Genomic DNA, 20778 nt, shown 5'->3' on the forward strand with positions numbered 1-20778 from the left:
CATGTGGCCCTCAGCTTGTTTTTTTGTATGGCCTGTGAACTAAGAGTGATTTTTTTTTTTTAAAGATTTTATTTATTTATTTGAGAGAGAGAGAGAATGAGAGAGAAAGAGATCGTGAGCAGGGGGGAAGGGTAGAGGGAGAAGCAGACTTCCTGCTGAGCAGGGAGCCCAATGTGGGACTCCATCCCAGGACCCTGGGATCATGACCTGAGCTGAAGGCAGACCCTTAACAGACTGAACCACCCAGGCGCCCTCAAACTAAGAATGATTTAAAAATTTTATTTTATTTTTTAACAAACAATAAATTTATTGAGTGCCTATGATTTAAAAATTTTAAATGAAAAAAATCAAAGAAGATTATTTCATAGCATGTACAAGTTATATGAAATTCAAATATCAGTGTCCATAAATAAAGTTTTACTGGAACACAGTCATGCTCGTTTGTTTGTGTATTGTCTCTGGCTACACTGGCAGTACAACAGCAGAGTTCTTGCCACAGAGGCCTTATGGCATCAAAGCCTAAAATATTCATGATCTGGCCCTTTACAGAAAGAAGTTTGGCAACCCCTGATTTAGGACTTAAAATCTTTTGCTTTACTTGGCACAAGCTTATTTCCAATCAGAGCATTATAGGGGTTAAGACCCCTGGAAAGATGCTCATTTCTGCTTTGGAGCCACATAGACTTATGTTCGTATGCCATCTGTGGTATTTACAAACTTTGATCGTGGACAAACTAATTAACATCTTGGTGTCTCAGGTACCTCCTTGATTGAGAATAACAATAGAATCTGTCTTAGAAGTTGTAGTGATGATTAAATGAAATGATACTTGTCAATGCTTAACACAGTATAAGCATGTAGTAAGCACTCAGTGAGTCACAGGTGATGATTATAATGGTGATGATTAAATATGCCTAAAATATTGTAGGTCACCTTTGCCCCTATATTACAGAGTTGTTTTCTGAGTGGTATGCTACTTGTACCGAATTTTCTCCTTTACTGAAACCATTAGTTAACAACTGATGATTGGAATAACTTGAGAAATTTCCCGTAAATTATACTGTATTTTTATTAATCACTTGCTTATTTAGATGGTTAAAATGGTTGGAAAGAAATTTCTGCTCTATTTTTTGGAGATCCTGGCTCTTAACCATTCTCTGGTACTGTTCTATGTTTGCAAACAATTTAAATACCACTTCTAATTTGGTACTGTTTTTTTTTTTTAACTCCCCCCACTTTTTTTAAAGAAAGATATGTGAGAAAAACCTATTTTAATGAGGCCAGGGTGTTAGATAACTTTCCTTACATGTGTATGACACTCTAAGTTTCCCTTATGATTTGCATTAGCATCTCTATAACATCTTCAGAGTTGAAATAATAAAACAATATTTTTTTCTAAAGGTAGACCTAGTTTACTGTCTAGAGGCTTTGATACTAAGCTGCTTTTTAAAGTATTTGGTTTAAATTATCTTACAACTGAGAAATTGGATGTGCTTCTCAACTTCAAGTGCTGGTTTATTTAACATGAATACCAAATTAAGAGTGAGCAAATAAAGGTCATTGTTCTAAGGGAGTTAAACAAAACAGAATTGGGGTCATTGTGGCTCTTGCATTCCTGCAAATCGAGCAGTTTCTGCCTTGGATGATGCTTAAGTGCAGTTGGATGATCCAAGGGAGACGAGGGAGGACATTAATGTTCCCACACTGTCCTTGGTAGAACAGGGGGATAGAAGCAGAAGGGCCCTTCCATAGCACAGCAGTATCTGGAAAACTGAAGTGCAGGCTTCTAATTGTAGCACCTAAAAAAAAGTAGAAGCCTAAAGAAGACCCAGTGTCATGAGGAGACAATATTTTCTCTTGAGGTTAAAACAAACAAAAAAACCAACCAGAGGTTATCTAGAGACATGAAGTTTGAGAGTGAATATTCCCCAAGAAAGTAAAATGAGGAGATTTGGTAAAATAGATGTTTACAGTTTCACAGTATACCTGGACAAGGGGGTCTTCCCTGGTATTGAAAGGAGATTGTGTTAGGTTAAAAGGAAATGAGAAATGAGGTGTTTGGTTTAATTTCTCATAACAAATATATGGAACCAGAATGCTAAGAGTGGAAGTAGAATTCTGGTTTTCAGAGAGATACTATTATTTGGCTTATAGTTATATATCCATTTACTACCTTATTTTATACTATGGGTTATAATGTACAATAGTATTGGAGGTTGCAGAGATGGAAAGTATCGAGAGGAAAAGCATGCATGACCTATGTATTATGAAGTGTTACGGTATGTTTACATTATCTCTATTAGAAAAAAAAAACCCACCCTACTCTGGGTAAGAATTCTAAAGTAGGTATTCCATTTCTCTTATCTTTAAATAGTAAAATCTTTATTATCTGGGGTTCAGTCTTGAATCTTGGGTAAGGCTTGATCTTGACTTCATTGTTTTTATTGCCTTGTGTGTGGGATGGAGAACCTGACAGTCCTTCCTGGTTGTTTTATATCCAGTGGCCTTCCCAGATTCAGTAACAATGCTGGCTCCAGTAGGATGAGGGAAACCAAATCTCTTTTATCAGTGAACTGAAAAGTATCCATTGAGTACATACTATGTATTTTGCACCATGCTAGTTGCAGTGGAGAACAGATATTTAAAAAGGTGGCATTGAGTCACTACTCTCAGGAAGTGTTCATTTCATTGGGAAGATAACTCTATTATGAAAAAAAATATTATAAAAGAGTAGGCAAAAGGACAGGGGGATTATCCTTGATGTGGCAGTTTGAGGACTTGGGATGTACTTTTGGAGAGGATACTTTGTGGCCTTGAACTTTGGTAAAATGAGCCTAATAGACTCCCTTCAGCTCTGAGATTGGGTCATATTTTCTTTGACAGAGCTGCAGCTATCTGAATCAGCTGTCAGGAGACAACCCTGTGAACTGTTCAGTCCAGGCCAGGTTTTTCCACTCATTCTGTGTAATAGCTTGGTTTACCAGAAGCTGGGAAAGGGTTACTTAAATTTCCTGGAAGTGCATTCAAGGGTCAACCTTTCTCATGAAAAGTCAAGCATTTGAGAAGTGGCAAGACACAAGTGTCTACTTCTGAGGCAGTAAATTTGTGTCTTGGATCTCATTCATTTTTGCTTTCTTAAGGCCTTCACTTCTGCAAAATTTTCTTCTGTAAATTATTTTCTTATTGGATCATCTCTTTGTGTATGCTGACATGCTTTATATTACTTGGAGCAGTGATGATTAATCATTCACCAAGTGACATTCTCTGCACCTTCCTTTCAGTAATGGAACCCTCAGGTTTTATCTGGGCACATGGCTGCCCAACTATACTACATTTTCTTGACCTTCTCTTAGAGCGAGGTGTGGGGATGTGATGAAATTTCGGCTAAATGGATGTGACCGGAACTGATGTGTGTGATCTGGGTCATGGCTTTAGAAAAGAAGCTAGTTGCTTTCTATTCCTTTTCTCTCCCTTTGGCTGAGGATGGTGTAATCCTGGTGCACGTTGTTCAACCTTACCAGTGAGAGCAACTGGCAAGTGGGAGAAGGATCAGTAAGATGGATCCTTGGATGATCTTGTGGAGCAGAGCCACCTACTAGCAATGAACTGCTGATTTATCTTCAGATAGTTAAGTGAGAGAGGAATAAAATTCTATCTTGTTTGAACCACTGATATCTTAACTGAATGAATAATTTCTCTTAAACCACCTTTTTCTCTACCTTAATGATTTCCTTCGGCTGTTGACCAATTTCTTTGATCCCTATGCAGTAGCAGTTGTTTATATTTGCCATGTCCTCTTCCTCACCACTCAATTCTCTTCTTTAGCTTGATCCGTTTGAGCTCTTGTTCCAGCACTCCACTGAACTTGGTTTTTCCCTCAGTTTTATTGAGAAATAATTGACATCACTGTATAAGTTTAAGCTTAAACATATAGCATGATGTTTTGATTTATGTATGCTGTGAAATGATTGCCATAAGAGGTTCAGCTAATATTCATCTTCTCTTATAGATACAATAAAAAGAAAAGAAGAAAAGTTCTCCTTATAAGGAGAATTCTTAAGAATTACTATCTTAACACCTTTCCTATATATCCAGTGTTAGCTATCTTCATCATGTTATACATGACATCCCTAGTATTATTTATCTTATAACTGGAAGTTAGTACCTTTTGACCACCTTCCTCCAATTTCCCCTTCTCCCTGTTCCCACCTCTGGTAACCAAAAGTCTTCTCTCTTTTTCTGTGAGTTTGGGGTTTTTAAATATAATTTAATTTTTCTAAGATTTTTGCATGTAATTGAGATCATAGAGTATTTGTCTTTCCTTGTCTGACTTATTTCACTTAGCATGATGCCTTCGAGGTCCGTTCATGTTGTTGCCACTGTTAGGTCCATGCATGTTGTTGTTTAATGGCTGAATAATACTGCATTGTTTATATACCACAGCTTTTTTATCCATTCATCTATTGATGGACACTTAAGTTGTTTCCATGTCTTAGCTATTGTAAATAATGCTGCAATGAATGTGGGGGGTGCAGATATCTTTTCCAGCCAGGGTTTTTGTTACCTTTGGATCTGTTCCCAGAAGTGGAATTGCTGGATCATATGATCCAGCATATGGTAGTGCTATTTTTATTTTTTTGAGGATCCTCATACTGGTTTTCATAATGGCTGTACCATTAGTCCCACCAAGAGTGCACAAGGATTCCCTTTTCTCCACATCCATGCCAGCATTCGTTATGTCTTGTCTTTTTGATGGTGGCCATTCGAACAGGTGTGAGGTGAGATTTCATGTGTGTGGTTTTAATTTGCATTTCCCTAATGACTACTGATTTTGAACATCCGTTCATGTACTTGTTGGCCTTTTGTATATCTTCTTTGGAGAAATGTCTGTTGAGGGACTTTGCCCATTTTTTAACTGGGTTGGTTGGTTATTCATTCATTCATTTATTTATTTGCTATTGAGTTTTAGGAGTTCTTTATATGTTTTGGGTATTATCTCCTTATCAGACACATGGTTTGTAAATACATTTTTCCATTCTGTACATTGTCTTCACTTTGATGGTTTCTTTTGCTGTGCAGCTTTTTTTTGGTTGTTGTAGTCCCACTTGTTTATTTTTGATTTTGTTGCTTGTGTTTTAGGTGACTATGATGCTATAGCTTTATAGTATATCTTGAAATCAGGAAGTGTGATGCCTCCTTTTTTGTTCTTCTTTTGTAGCATTTCTTTGGCTTTTTGGGATCTTTTATGGTTTTGTGTAGATTTCAGGAGTGTTTTGTCTACTATTGTAAAACATGCTTTTGGAATCTTGATAGGGATTGTATCGTAACTAAAAATGGCTTTTGGTAGTATTGATATTTTAAGTCTTAATTCTTCCAGTCCGTGGACATGGGCTACCTTCCCATTTATTTGTGTCTTTGATTTCTTTCATCAAAGTCATGTAGTTTTCAGTGTAGAGATCTTTCACCTTCTTAAATTTATGTGTAAATATTTTATTGTTTTTCAATTAGCAATAATCGCACCTCGGATAAACCTCATTGGGTACAGTACTGCAACTGTGTAAAGCTTATTTTCTTGGTTTTGATGTTATTGTAAGTGGATTTGATTTCTTTATTTCTCTGTCAGAGGTTTTGTTGTTAATGTATAGAAACACACTGATTTTTGTATAATGATTTTGTATCCTGCAACTTTACTGAATTCATTGATTGGATCTAACAGTTTTTGATTAAGTCTTTAGGATTTTCTGAATATAAAATCATGTCATCTGCTGATAGAGAGAACTTTACTTCTTCCTTTCTAATTCTGATACCTTGTTTTCTTTTTCTTGACTGATTGCTCTAGCTAGGACTTCCTATACTGTGTTGAATAGGAGTGGTGAGAGTGGACACCCTTGTCTTGTTCCTGATCTTAGAGAAAAAGCTTTCATCCTTCCACTATTGAGTATGATGTTAACTATGGGCTTGTCATAATATATAGCCTTTATTATGTTGAGATATGCTCCTTCTGTGCCTAATTTCTGAAGAGTTTTTATCATGAATGGATGTTGAATTTTGTCATTTTTTTGTGTCTATTAAGATGATCATATTCTTTTTTTTCATTCTTTTAATGTGATGTATCCCATTGATTGATTTGTGTATGTGGAACCATCTTTGCATCCCAGGGATGAATCCCAATTTATCATTGTGAATGATCCTTTTAATGTGCTGCTGAATTCAGTTGGCTGGCATTATATTAAGAATTTTTGCATCTATATTCATCCAGGGATATTGGCCTGTAGTTTTCTAATAGTGTCCTTTTCTGTTTTTGGTATCAGGATAATGCCGACCTTGTAAAATGAGTTTGGGAGTGTTCTTTCTCTTCAGTTTTTTGGAAGAGTTTGAGAAGGATTGGTGTTAATTCTTCTTTAAATATTTGGTAAAATTCACCAGTAAAGCCATTTGCTTCTGGGCCTTTCTTTGTCAGGAGATTTTTGATTCAGTCTTACTAGTAATTGGTCTGGTTCAGATTTTCTAACTCAGGCTTGGTAAACTGTATATTTCTAAGAATTTTTCCATTTCTTCTAAGTTGTTTGTTCAGTTTGTTGCTATATAATTGTTCATATGTTCAGTTTGTTGCTATATAATTGTTCATATGAAATTGTTTTTAATCAAGGCTGCAGTGACCTGTCTTGCCAAAGCCAGTGATCAGTTCAGTGTCTACATATTACTGACTTATCACTCACCAGCATTTCACATTGGTCGACTAACTTCCTTTGACCTCCTTGCTACTCATTCTTGGTGTCTTTTTGCCAGCTTATCTCTCTCTACTGCCCTAAAATTTGGAGTGTCCCTGGGCTCTCCTCAGGTGATTTTATCCATTTTCATGGTTTCAAATACCACTTATGTGCTGATGAGGCTGAAATTCCCATCTCTAGTACTGATTTTTCTTCTCTTGAGCTCAAGGTTCCTCTAACTCCATTCTTCCCCTTGGAAGTCTAATAGATACCTCAAATGTAACATGAACAAAGCAGAACTATGCATTATTCTTTTTTTCATTTACTCCTTTCACCACCTCTCCCAAGTCTTTGCTATCTCAAAAAGTGGCACCACCATTTGCCTAGTGGTGCAGGCCCACGGAGTCATCCTCCATTTTTTCTCTTCTCATCTCATGTTAAGTCCTGGCAGCTCCACCCTCAGAGTACTAGACCTGATTACATCTCAGTTGTTTCACTGTTAAAAACTGAGGCAGTAGCCCTTCTCCTCTGGAAAACTGGCAGCAGACTTCTCTGCCTCTTCTTTTGTTTCTGTCCTACTCACTACCCCATACACAGGAGCCAGAAGTAATGTTAAGTGTGAATCCGATCATATCACCTCCTTACCGACTTTCTAATACACTTAACACTAAAACTAAAGCTCAAAATTTTATCATGGAAACAAAACCTCCATCATGGCATTTATGAAACCCTATATCAGTGGTTCTCAACTGGGGAAGATTTTGCCCTTAGGGGACATTTGGCAGTGTCTGGAGACATTTTTGATTGTCAGACTCAGGGTGAGGTGGTGGGGGCAGTGTGTTACTAGCATCTAGTGGGTAGAGGCCAGGGATGCTGCTGAACATCCTAGAGTGGACAGGACAGCCCCCACCAACAAAGCATAATGTGGTGCAAAATGTCTGTAGTGCATGATCTGGCTCCTAGCTTTCTCTTCAACCTTATCTTCCTTTATTCTTTTCTTTGTTCACTGGGCTGTAGTCACAATGGTGTTCTTCTTATTCCTCCTTTTTTTTTTTTTTTCTTAGTAGACTTTATTTTTCAGAGCAGTTTTAGGTTCATAGCAAAATTGAGTGGAAGGTGCAGAGATTTCTCATAAACTGCCTGCCTCCACAGAGGCCCAGCCTCCCTTATTATCAATATCCCCTGCCAGAATAGCCTTTTTAATTTATAATCCCCTTCTCCACAAGGTATTTGAGGCACAGAGGCTCTTGTCTAGATACATACTGTATCCCTAACATTTTTACTTAATAAAGGTTTGTTGATGACAGAGGGGCCTGAGTCCATCCTGGGAATGGAAGACAAGGTTTTCAGTGATAATGATAGGTCAGAGGATCCAACTGGGAACAATAGGGAAGGTTATGATTTTCTGGAGGATGGGGGGAAAAATCCCTGAGGCAAGTATGCTTTAGCCTTTGTTTTGTAGTTAATTTTGTAGAATAGAGGAATTTACCTCCATTTTTGTGAGGAGGCACATGACAAGAGTAAGCTGACAGCAGGAACTTTTTAAGAAAGAAAGGTTATCTCAGGTTAAGCTTTCATTTCGCCTTGTGTTTCATATCAGTTAACTGCATGATCGTAAAGCTGCATGTTCAGAAGATCATTGAATATTGAAATTATGTCAGCTTCTAGGGAATACGTGGTCTTAGCTTTCTCCAAAATCAGAATTCCTTCTACATTATCCTTGGAAGATAATTGTCTGCCCTCTACTTCTGTATTTGCAAGGCCTGATGTTGCAAACTGTAACTCAGTTATATGACGGCCCAGCTCCTTATAAAAAGAGTTCTTATCATTTAAAAATTATTCATTATATTAAAGTGGAATGTACTTCCCTGCACTTCCAATACAACACAGATCTGCTTTATTTTTCACATGGTGGCTTTTTATCTGTCATGTGAAAAATAGCGGGTTCTTCTATTTTCCCACCAGCCTTTTCTCTTTCTAGGCTAAATGTACTCCTTTTCTTCAATTTTTCCTCATATGACAAGGAATTTTAGGTCCTTTCCCTGGCCCATCCCTAACATTTTTGGGACTCAGGGCAGGAATCCAAATTAAAGTCCATATGCCATATGTCTAAAAACGTACAAGTTACAAATCAAACTTACCGATAAAGATGTTCCATTGCCTACCTTTATAAATAAAACTTCATAATGACCTAAAATCAGAGTCAAAGGGGGAATTCACAGACTCTGTGTTTCACGCCAGAACATACTGAAGTGCAAAGAACCAGCCTCCAACCTGACATCCCCTTCTCACTCCAGGTTCCTTGTATGAGGGACTTTGTCCTTGCACATAGGGGGACACGCGTCCCCACATACCTTTCACACAGCAACTTTTTTAAAAAAGCTTATTTATTTATTTTAGTAATCTCTACATCTAATGTGGGCTCGAACTCACGACCTCAAGATCAAGAGTTGCATGCTCTCCCGACTGTGCCAGCCAGGGCCCCTGCACAGCAACTTTTTGACCATCCCTTGGGCGTAGGGCTGTAAATACTGATGGTAGAATCATCTACCCTTGGGAGGATCAGCTCAGGGAAGAGGCCTGAGCAGACCTGTAAATAGTCAGGGGATTCTGGGGTCCTGGGTAAGAGGAGGGCTGGGGTGTGTAGGCTGCAGTTCTGTACCCTTTTAGGCCCTGAGAACAACTGGCCCCATGGTCAAGGGTGTGGCCACTGGGAGGCCAGTGCATGGCCTTCCAAGGATCCAGGACCAGGATGGGGGTTCCATTTGCCTGGGTCCAAGGTAGTACCGTTCTATCACAGTCAGACTTTGGTCTTCACTCTGTTTGCCACAGCTGGTTATTGTAGAAAGTGTTACATTCCCTCTTACAGTGCTCCACATTAGACATGTTGTTTTAATTAGAGCTTCTTAACCAGTGTGCCAGATGATGCTTTGAATGTGTTACAGATGGGCCAGACAGACTGATTTCCTGAGTCCTCAGAGAGGACGGTCAGTGACAGAGTGGTAAGAGCTTTGGGGCTGATCATGGTTGGCTGCCACCAGCATGGCTCATTTACTTAGTGTGTCTGTACCAGTACTATCATTTTCTATATGTGTCGTAAGTGAAAAAGATTGGGAAACCCTGCTCTAGACTGATGTACGGTCACTGTGCAGGTCTCACGGTATAAAGTGTTTTGCATACAGTTTTAATAGCGTTTCTTACCACATCATTTGGTTTGCCTGACAGTGTTGGAGGTGTCAAAGTAGGTTTGTGCCCTTCTTATTAATGAGGATATAAGTAGGATATAGATGTAGGTTAAGTGGCTTAATGTAGCTACATATTCTCAGTCAAGTAGGGCAGTTGAAACTAGAACTCCATTCTTCTGACTCTTATTTTGGTATATTCTCGCTACTAACCCAAATTGGCTTTCATGTATTTTTTTTGGACAGCCTATCACTTCTGGTTTATTTAGGGCATGGGGGCAATTACATTTTTGTGGAGTTTTTCTGTCCCAACTTCTGTAATGTCATCTGCCTTTGTTGATATTTTTTAAACTAAAGACTCGGTTTTACATTTAATCCCTATTAAAAGGTTTTTCTTTTTTCTCTCTCTTTTTTTTTTTTCTGTTTAATTGATCCATCGTTTTGAAACTTGATTCTCGGTATTATTCATTTGGATAGCTCTTGTCCCTAAATGGGCATCATATTTATACTTAACTCTTGAATGACATGGGTTTGAATGGCACAGGTCCACTTACATGCAGATTTTTAAAAATAAATACAGTACAGTATTGTAAATACATTTTAAGATTTTCTTAATATTTTTTTCTCTAGCTTTATTGGAAGAATACAGTGTATAATGCATACACATATATATGTTAATTGGCTGTGTTATTGGTAAGGCTTCTGGTCAGTAGTAGGCCATTGGCAGTTAAGTTTTTGGGGAGTCAAAAGTTCTATCCAACTGTGCAGGGGTTGCGCCCTTAACTTCTGCATTGCTCAAGGGTCAGCAGTGATGTTTGTTCACAATGGTTACCTCTGAGTTGTTATAAAAGGTTAAGTTACATTAAGGCAGGAGAATGTACAATATTTTTTAGAAACATTTTTTTCATAAAGCAGTTATGATAAAAAAGTTCTAGCACTTAAAGCTAAATTTATTACACTTTTTATTTAGTGTCCGTTCTGAATTGATCTTTACAAATGTTATTTTATTTAAACCTTAGAAAAATGTCATTTGCTCAGGTTATCCAAGTAAATGGTGGATTGATTCAGAATTCAAATCTAGGTGGTTTGAACTCAAAATTTTCCTCAGTGTTACTCTTTTAAGTATTGTGAAATGACTTCTAAACATTTAACTTGGGCTGGGAAAGGGAGGTTTTCCAGATTTATATTTTTTTCAAAGATTTAATTTTTTAAGTAATCTCACTATCCAGTGTGGAGCTTGAACTTACAACCCTGAGATCAAGTCACATGTATGACCGAGCCAGGCAGGTGCTCCCCAGATTTATATTCTTACATTTAGAATAACTAACTCTCTAATGTCCCTCATGCACGTTCCTTACTCCCCCCCGAGAATTATCTGGTCTAAACGTCAGTGGTGCTGAGGTTAAGAAACGCTGTTCTAAGGGTTGTAAGTAGTCAGAGTTTTCCTTTGGGTGTGTGGGTGCTCTTGTGTTTAGCTGACTGTCACAGTGATAGGTATCAGAGTGTCTGAATGATGCGGGACTCCTTGTGCCTCCATAGTCCGTATTCTTAATTTGTCTGCCTCCCTACTTGGGAGCAAGTGGTCAGTGAGAGGAGAGCATGATGTTTATCCATTTCAATTCTATGTTTCTTCTAGAGAATCCGGGTTTAATCCTAAAGGCTTTCTGAGTGGTCAAGATTGGGCTTTTTATGTTTAAATGCTTATTTTTAAAAAATTTTTTATTGTTATGTTAATCACCATATATTACATCATTATAATGTAGTGTTCCATGATTCATTGTTTGTGCATAACACCCAGTGCTCCATGCAGAATGTGCCCTCTTTAATACCCATCACCAGGCTAACCCATCCCCCTGCCTCCTCCCCTCTAGAACCCTCAGTTTGTTTTTCAGAGTCCATCGTCTCTCATGGTTCGTCTCCCCCTCTGACTTACTCCCCTTCATTCTTCCCCTCCTGCTATCTTCTTTTTCTTTTTTCTTAACATATGTTGCATTATTTGTTTCAGAAGTACAGATCTGTGATTCAACAGTCTTGCACAATTCACATAAATGCTTATTTTTATTAGAACTTTTGATGGAAAAAAAACTTGTGAAGCATAAACAACTAAGCTTGGCTTTCGTGCAACAACTTGCTAGCTAAGATAATCTCTATGAGGAGTTGTATTTGTTGGTTAAAGCACAGATTTGAAGGAATGGTTGCTTAGCATTCTAATATAAGTTCTGTCTCTTTTCTCTTGTTCTTGAGTTTCAAGGTATGACCAGAATGTCATGGTAGCACTTTTCTGAATTTCTTCACAGTAGCTTTCCCAGACTTAGATTTTGTGTTCCTTTGATCTAGATTGCCACACCCACCTCCTTAAACTTAAGATTCATTGTGTCACTAACTAACCAAGAATTACAGGTTCCCTAGTCCTACTATACTTATTAAATTCTCTGGCTTGTTTTTCAAGGAAATCTTCTTTATAATCCTCACTTCAGGATTTGGCTTCTCTAAGTGCTAAATATCTGTCTTATTAATATTATCAACTGCCAACATTATTTAATTATTATTGAAATGCCAGGAACTATTCTTAAGCCCCTTGCATCTGTTATCAGCTTAATCATCACAGTTGCCCCATGAAGTAGTTACTCATACTAATTTTTTTTATTGTGGTAAAATTTACTAACAAAATTTGCCATCTTAACCATTTTTAGGTGTATAGTTCAGTAGTGTTAAGTATATTTGCGTTGGTGCGCAACAGATCTCCAGAGCTTTTACATCTTACAAAACTAACACTCATTAGTGTTAAGTTAAACATTAAACAACAGCTCCTCACTTTTCCCTCCCCAGAGCCCCTGGTAACCTTCATTCTTTCCGTTTCTATGAATTTGACTACTTTAGATGCCTCATATCAGTGGAATCATACAGTGTTTTTCTTTTTGTGACAGACTTATTTCCCTTAGCATAATGTCCTCAAGGTTCATCCATGTTGTACCACATGATTTCCTTTCTTTTTAAGGCTGAATAATATTACATTGTATGTATCTACCACATTTTGTTTATCCATTCATTCATTGATGGACACTTGGATTGCTTTCACCTCTTGGTTATTGTGAATAGTGCTGCTGTGAGCATGAATGTGCAAGTATCTCTGAGATAGTACTTTCAATTCTTTTAGATATATACCCAGAAGTAGAATTGCTGGTTCATATAGTAATTCTGTTTCTAATTTTTTGAGGAACTGCCATACTGCCATACTGTTTTCCACAGTAGCTTTGCTGTTTTACATTCCTACCAGCAGTGCACAGGGGTTCCAGTTTTTCCCACATCTTCATCAACCTTGTTATTTTCTATTATTTTATTTTTTATCTTTTTCTTGTAGCCATCCTGCTGGATGTGAAGTGATATCTCATTGCGGTTTTGATTTGCATTTGCCTAATTTTTTATATGCTTGTTGCCCATTTGAATATCAGTTTTGAAGAAATGTCTATTCAGGTCCTTTGCCTATTTATTTATTTATTTATTTTTAATTAAAAATTTTTTTTATAACTTTCATTTTTTTCCAAAGATTTTATTTATTTATTCATGAGAGAGAGAGAGAGAGAGAGAGGCAGAGGGAGAAGCAGGCTTCCAAGGAGCAGGGAGCCTGATGCGGGACTCGATCCCAGGACCCTGGGATCATGACCTGAGCCGAAGGCAGATGCTTAACCATCTGAGCCACCCAGGTGCCCTTTGCCTACTTTTTAATTGGGTTTTTGTTGTTGAGTTGTTGGAGTTTTTTGTATATTCTGGATATCAGTCTCTTAACAGATATATGATTTCACATATTTTCTACCATTCTGTGGGTTGCCTTTTCACTCTGTTAATAGAGTCTTTTGATGCACAAAAGTTTTTAATTTTGATGAAGTCCAGCTTATCTTTTTGTTTTTTGTTGCCTGTCCTGTTGGTATCCTATCCAAGAAGTCATTGCCGAATCAGTGTCATGAAGTTTTTTCCTTATGTTTTCTTCTAAGAGTTTTATAATCTTAGGTCTTTTGTTTGGACCTTTGATCCTAGTTGAGTTAATTTTTCTGGATAGTGTAAGATACGGGTCCAATTTCATTTTGCATGTGGACATCCAGTTTCCCCAGTACCATTGTTGAAAAGACTGTCCTTTCCCAGCTGGATGGTCTTGGTACCCTTGTTGAAAATCATTTGACTGTATATGTCAGTACTTATGCTGATTTTGTAGATGAGGTGATTGACATTGAGGTATGACTGATAATTAACACATTTTTTCAAAAAATTAATTAACCTAAAAAGTAATCTGTATTTGGTACAGTACAATGAAAGAGGTTTTTAGGGTTCTGAGGTCTTTTTTGGGGGTAGTCTTTTCCCAAGAGGAGAAGTGTCAGCAACTTTGCACCCCAATTCTTTTTTTTTTAAAGATTTTATTTATTTATTTGAGAGAGAGAGTGAGAGAGAGAGAGAGCACAGAGGGGGGAGGGTCAGAGGGAGAAGCAGACTCCCTGCTGAGCAGGGAGCCTGATGCAGGACTCGATCCAGGGACTCCAGGATCATGACCTGAGCCGAAGGCAGTTGCTTAACCAACTGAGCCCTGCACCCCAGTTCTGATAGGTTGCTACCTCTATGCACTAAGCTGGTGATTTCCAAACTCTTAGCCACAAAAGCCACAAAACCCGTTTTCCCCAAGCAAAATCTTAGTGTTTCTACCGATGATTAGTATTTTGTTAGTTATATATTCACCTATAAAGTAAATGTATAATATTTACCCATTTTTGCTAATGAATGGTAACATAAGTTCATGTATTTCTGGTTTCCAGTGTGTTGAAAACACATGTGTGTTATGGTTTTAAAAATTTGTGTCTGTTACAGTTTTAAAAACAGATAATCATGTATTTACAGGAACACCTTCAGATCAGATGTTTGCAGAACACCTGATGCTTTGCCACTGATGTCAGTGTGAAAACCAGTAGTTTATTTAGATATCTTTGAGGTTCAGCTTGTGATTACGGAGAACCATTTTTCCCTATGCAGAGTTAGAGTGTTAAATATGAGAAAGTCTTGACTTCTTTAGTGCTGAGGTGTGAGGCTAATTGAAAGCCTAACAACTGGCCCAGAATGATTTTTTTCATTTCTCTATTGAGGATCTAAGGATAAGTGTCAAAAGACAGTCATTTTTCTGTGTGTTCTACAGTGGTTTAAACTTAAGGTCAACTCACATCTTGTATTTTAAGATACTGACTTTGATAAAGGTATCAGAATTTTTTGTAGTTATAAGAATTTTATTCTTTGAGATTTGATTTTAAGTATGTCAGCAGCATTTGTTAATTTTGGAATATAGTATTTTTGGGCTTCAGCATTCTTAGATAAAGTAAGATGTTGAAGAAACAAATCATTCTGATTTAAAAAGTTATTTTTCCTAATGGAGTGTCTCCCACAAATTTACCATAGTTATAATAAAATGTACTGTATTTGTTAAAAGCTGTAATCATTGCCTAATTACTGTGTACTGGCGTTAAGTAATTTTGCAGAGCCCAAGATGCTTAAAAATTGGTGTAGCAGGCTGATATTTTAAGTTTAGCAACAATAAGCGATATTGACTCCTATTCAGGATATGGTGTAAGAGTTATTAAAAAGGAAGAAAGTTTAAAGGATTTGTTTGATTTCTTTTATGCTCTTTTTTTTAAAAGATTCATTTATTTGAGAGAGAGTGAGAGTGTGTGAGCAAGCGATGGGGGAGGAGCAGAAGGAGAGGGAGAGAGAATCTCAAGCTGACTCTGTGCAGAGCCTGATGTGGGGCTTGATCCCATGACCCCGAGATCACGACTGGAGCCAAAACTGAGTCAGATGTTCAACAGACTGTGGCACCCAGGTTCCCTGGGTTTCCTTTCTTTTTTTTTGGCTGAATGATATTCCTGTGTGTGTGTGTGTGTGTGTGTGTGTGTACCAAATTTTCTTTATCCATTCATCTGTAGATGGACACTTAGGTTCTTTCTGTTTCAGCTATCATGACTAATGCTGCAGTGAACATGAACGTGAGGTAGTGGTTTCATTTCCTTTGGGTATATATCCAGAAGTGGGGATTGCTAGATCATATGGTAGTTTTATTTTAAATTTTCGGGGAAATCTTCATATTGTTTTCCATAGTGGCTGTATCAGATGATGTTCCCACCAGCAGTGCCCGAGGGTTCCCTTTTCTTTATAGCCTGGCCAACACTTTTTGCCTGTCTTTTTGATGATAGCCATTCTAACAGGTGTGAGCTGCTATCTCATTGTGGTTTTGATTTGAATTTCCCTGATGATTAGTGATGTTGAACATCTTTTTGTGTACCTGTTTTTTCTTTGTAGGGCTTCTCTGAAAAATGTCTCTTCAGGTCTTCTGCCTATTTTTGAATCAGATTTTTTGAAAATGCTTTTTCCTTTTTTAGGAAAAAAGAAATATACTTGGTATATTGTATATTTCTATTTTCTTTCTTTTTTTTAGATTTATTTATTTCAGAGAGAAAGCGAGAGAGAGAGAGAGTACGCACAAGCGGGGTGAGAGGCAGAGGGAGAAGCAAGCTCTTCACTGAGCAGGGAGCCTGATGAGAGACTTGATCCAGGGGATCCAGGAGCCGAAGGCAGACGCTTAACCAACTGAGCCACCCAGGCGTCCCTATATTTTCTTTTTAGTGTACAGTAGACTTTGTTATTGACTCATTTGGGAAAACAAATAGGTTCTCACATGTATGTTCAACTATTTTCTCTTGGGATACATTCTGACCTGACATTTTTAAAAACTTACCAAAGTGTATAAAACCATATTTTGAAATAATTTTAAAACAGTAGCATTAGCTAGCTTTAACATCTTTATTTGTAAGTTGGGTTAAACTAATAACATTAATTTAGTAGATATTTACTACCTATATATTAGAAGTGGATTTGTAAGGGATGAAGCAGGGCCTTTCTTTTTGTTCTTTACATTGTCAGAAATTAAAAAAAAAACATGAGAGCTAGAATAGTTTTAAATATTAATATAGTACACACTTCTTTAGAAGTTGAGGAAAAACTCAAAGCTCAAGAGTTATATTTTAATTCTATTGTAGTTTATGTCTAGCATGCCTGATTTATTCTTTCATAAGTAAATATTGTTTATGAACATTTTGCCTGATTTCCATATTTTCTCTTAATTTGTGTATGAGGGGCAGACATTTCTCCGTTTATATAAAGCTCCGTCTTCATTTATCATATAGTGATATGGTAATGGATAAACATAAACATCCATAAGGTTAGTTACAAAAATCATCAGAATTTGAAGATTTTTTCTTCCAACAATAATAGTAAAAGGAATTTGTATATATTATTCCTAGTAGCATATTAATTTCCTGTTAAGTAAGATTCTGATATATAGTTGACCCTTGAGCAACATAGGTTTGAACTGTGCGGGTCCAGTTAGACATGGATTTTTTTTTTTAGGAGTTGTTAGCAAAAGCCACCAGGCATTTATTTACAGCTGCCCACCCCAGTCCCCACAGGATGGAATTGAAGGTGACTTGCCTCAGTACACGGAGAGGCTCTCTGAGGCCTTAGCAGTTCCCAGCACCTGCACCAGGCAGGGCTGTAGGTCTCCCCATGTGCTGATGGGTGGCTGGGTGGAGCACCCTGGGCTAGGAGGCAGGGGGGCAGGGCTGAAGTGGAGGAAGGTGCCCAGAGGGCAGGGGTGGCGCTCTGCAGGGAGCCTCTGCAGGGAGCCTCATTTTCCCTGCCCCTCAAGTGTGGCCGGAGCTGCAGCTGGGCTCAGGCCAGTGGTATACCTCCAGGCACATGGGGCAGCTGTGCTGAGCCCTCAGGATGCTGTTGCTGCCAGCACACACACCAGGTGTATGCTGCTGACCCAGGGCACCTGGCTGGAGGACGTCTCCATCCCAGGGCCAGGCCTTCCTTGCTCTTGCTGCGGCCTGTCCCTGCCTGGCCCACCTCTACACAGATTTTGTCCACTAAAAATACCTACGGTACTCTAAATTTGTTTTCTCTTCCTTCTGGTTTTCTTAATAATATTTTCTTTTCTCTAGCCTACTATACAGTATGTGATACATATGACATACACAATATGCGTTAATCAACTGTTTATGTTACAGATAAGGCTTTTGGGCAAGAGTAGACTTAGGTTTTGGGGGGATCAAAGGTTATATGTGGATTTTCACCTGGGGTGGGCCAGCACCTCAACCCCTATGGTATTCAGGGGTCAACTGTATTTAGTTTGCCTTTTTCTTTCCACTGCACCATTAGTACTCTAGGAATCATTTAGTGAGATATTTAGAGTCTAAATTACTTTGATTACTAGAACAAATTGCTTTACAACAATTTGCTCCTGGTAGGAAGTACTTTTCATACATTTATTTGCTTAAGTGTATGTCATGAAAACTATTTGGTGAATTCCTCATTCCTGCTGGCTTAGCATAGGAGAGTTTGTTTTTTTACTGGCTTTTTCTTTTAGCATGAGTGTCTGTTCAAAATAGGGGCCCTTGTTTTAGCATGTAGAACTAATAATGTTCAAAATAGGGGCCCTTGTTTTAGCATATGTAGAAGCAGTAAGTTCATGTAGCTGGGGCTCTTCTCTTACAGGCTAGCCTCTTGAAGGTAGGATGGGAAGTTCTGCAGCAGGAAAAAAGTTTTAGAAAAATTTTCAGATTAGACTTAGCTAGATTAGTGATATGAAAAATATAATATTCTTAGCGTTTCAGGGTTATGGACTTTAGAAGTAGAAAAAAAGAAACTCTTGGTTAAGTCAGCCTATAAAGGCACTAGCGATTTAGAAATCTTTCTGAGTTAATTTTATGCAAAATCTGGAATGCCTTTTTCTTTACTTTAAAGCCTTTTTCTTCTGTTTAGCTCTGTTCAGAGCCACCTTATACTAAATTTTAACAATGTTTCTGTATTCCTATAATCTTTGCTGTGTGATTTATTTTTGCTTCTTTCAGCTGTCTTCCTTTGTACTTTGTGCTTATGAAAATAAAAAAATCTGAGATTGGACCTGTTGTCTCTGGGGAGAATCATGTTTAGCACAGTATTGGTGGTTCAGTAAATTTTAAGTAGTATTGCCAAAACCTTCTGGAAGCATTTGCCTTAGTTAGAAACAGTGGTGGAAAGTTTTCTGTGTGGAGGATGCTCTCTTATCTTGGTATCAGCAAGGTCCTTTCAGCATCTTGCTTTAGTTTGTGTCTTTGTAGTTAGTTCTCAGCTCTGCTGCTAGAAAAATTTCTTTCAAAGATGCTCATGCAGTTCCTTTTGTGATGACTTATTGGATAAATTTTTGGGGGTAATTATTATTTTTTAAATATTTTATTTATTTGAGGGAGAAAGAGATAGCAACAGAGAGGGTGAGAGAGAGCACAAGCAGGGAGGAGAGGGTTAAGCAGGCTCCCCACTGAGCAGGGAGCCCAACGTGGAGCTCAGTCCCAGGACCCCGGGATCATGACCTGAGCCAGAGTCAGACGCTTAACAGACTGAGCCACCCAGGCGCTCTGGGGGGAGGGTAATTATTTTTTGATTATTCAGCTAAAATAACAGTATTTTATAGTACTAGAATAGATTTTGGAGATTGCTATTAGCACATGCAAGTAGTAGGAATTTATTTAAAAATTGATGGTTTAAATGGACAGTGTTAACAATTAAATGTGTGACTTTTATGCTTAGAGTTATTAAAATGTACAAATAAAGGTAAAATTAATTGTATTTTAAGTTATTATGCATTTGTATTTATCCTTTAGGTTCTTTTCTATTTTAGTAAACTTTATAACTTTGAGAGCTCTCATTTAAGCATATTTATTGTCAGATTTTAAGAAAGAACTTTTAGATGTATAACTTTGTATAAAATCCCAAATATATTTCTTTACTTTTTATCATGTATGATTTAAAATAGAGAAGGACAAGGATGAGAGAAATCCTGAAAAACAAAGTCAATGAAAGCTTTACAAAATCTTAAGTATGATAATTATGACAAGAAATCATAAGACCATTACTGCCAGTGATGTTCTTTGTGTTTAGCTAGAATCAACATTCATTTATGCCCAGGTAAATAAATTATTTTATTTCACAAAAGGGATTAAATAATTTATGGTTGAAGCGTAAATGAAATACTATGACCCTTCAGTTAAGTAATGCACATGCAGGCCTCAGATGTAAAAGTTCAGTCAGTGTGGTTGTTGCAGCTCATGTCATTGAAGGAATGGGGACAAAAGTTTGTTTGTAACTACCATGGAACTGAGTACAAAGACGCCAGTGACCTTTTAACTTCTGTGGCTGTGCATCTGAACAAGGAATTGTTTGAGGATGGGAAAAGCTGCCAGTAGACTTGGGATATGCTTTCTCCTTCCTTTCCACAGAATTGTTGAATGACCCTACTACAGAAAAACAAAAAAGTAAAAACAAAACAAAACAAAAAAACCCAAAACCAAAAAACTACCCCCAAAACTACCCAAAAAACAAAAAAACCCAAAACCCCACACCAAACACTTAATTGGAAGAAATTTTTATTAGTCTCAGAAGAATCTTAGGTCCACACAGCTAAATCTAATTAGGTGCGCATAACTCAAAGTGATAGTCTCTGTAAAAATGTTATCTTCACTTACAAAAATGGCAACATTAATTACTGCCATTTTCTGCATGGACAAGGCTGATAGAGGCTTGTGGGTTTCTTCTTCTGCTGTTATCTTTTTAAAACCTCTCCTCCAGCTCTGCTGGTTGAAAAGTCCTGCTGTATCTGGGTCACACTAATTCCTTAGTTTTCTGTTACATTGTTTAAAGGTTGGGCATTATTCAGACAGTGAAACCCATAAATATTTGTCAAGTGAATGAGTGAATTAATAAATACACAGGATAAGTGTTGCTTTTTGTGTGAGAAAGTAGGAATAATGGCATTTGCA

The 20778-nt window shown here is 37.6% G+C and overlaps 1 pseudogene; it reads right to left on the minus strand.

Annotated features, from left to right (window-relative positions):
* Window positions 1–5452: 5452 nt before the first annotated feature.
* LOC114222366 (U4 spliceosomal RNA) lies at window positions 5453–5565 on the minus strand (annotated as a pseudogene).
* Between the last annotated feature and the right edge of the window lie 15213 nt (window positions 5566–20778).

The sequence above is a fragment of the Eumetopias jubatus genome, unplaced genomic scaffold (genome assembly GCF_037043125.1).
Source record: "Eumetopias jubatus isolate StellerSeaLion01/CBP00866 unplaced genomic scaffold, mEumJub1_p1.0 scaffold_13, whole genome shotgun sequence".
In the NCBI taxonomy this organism is placed as follows: domain Eukaryota; kingdom Metazoa; phylum Chordata; class Mammalia; order Carnivora; family Otariidae; genus Eumetopias; species Eumetopias jubatus.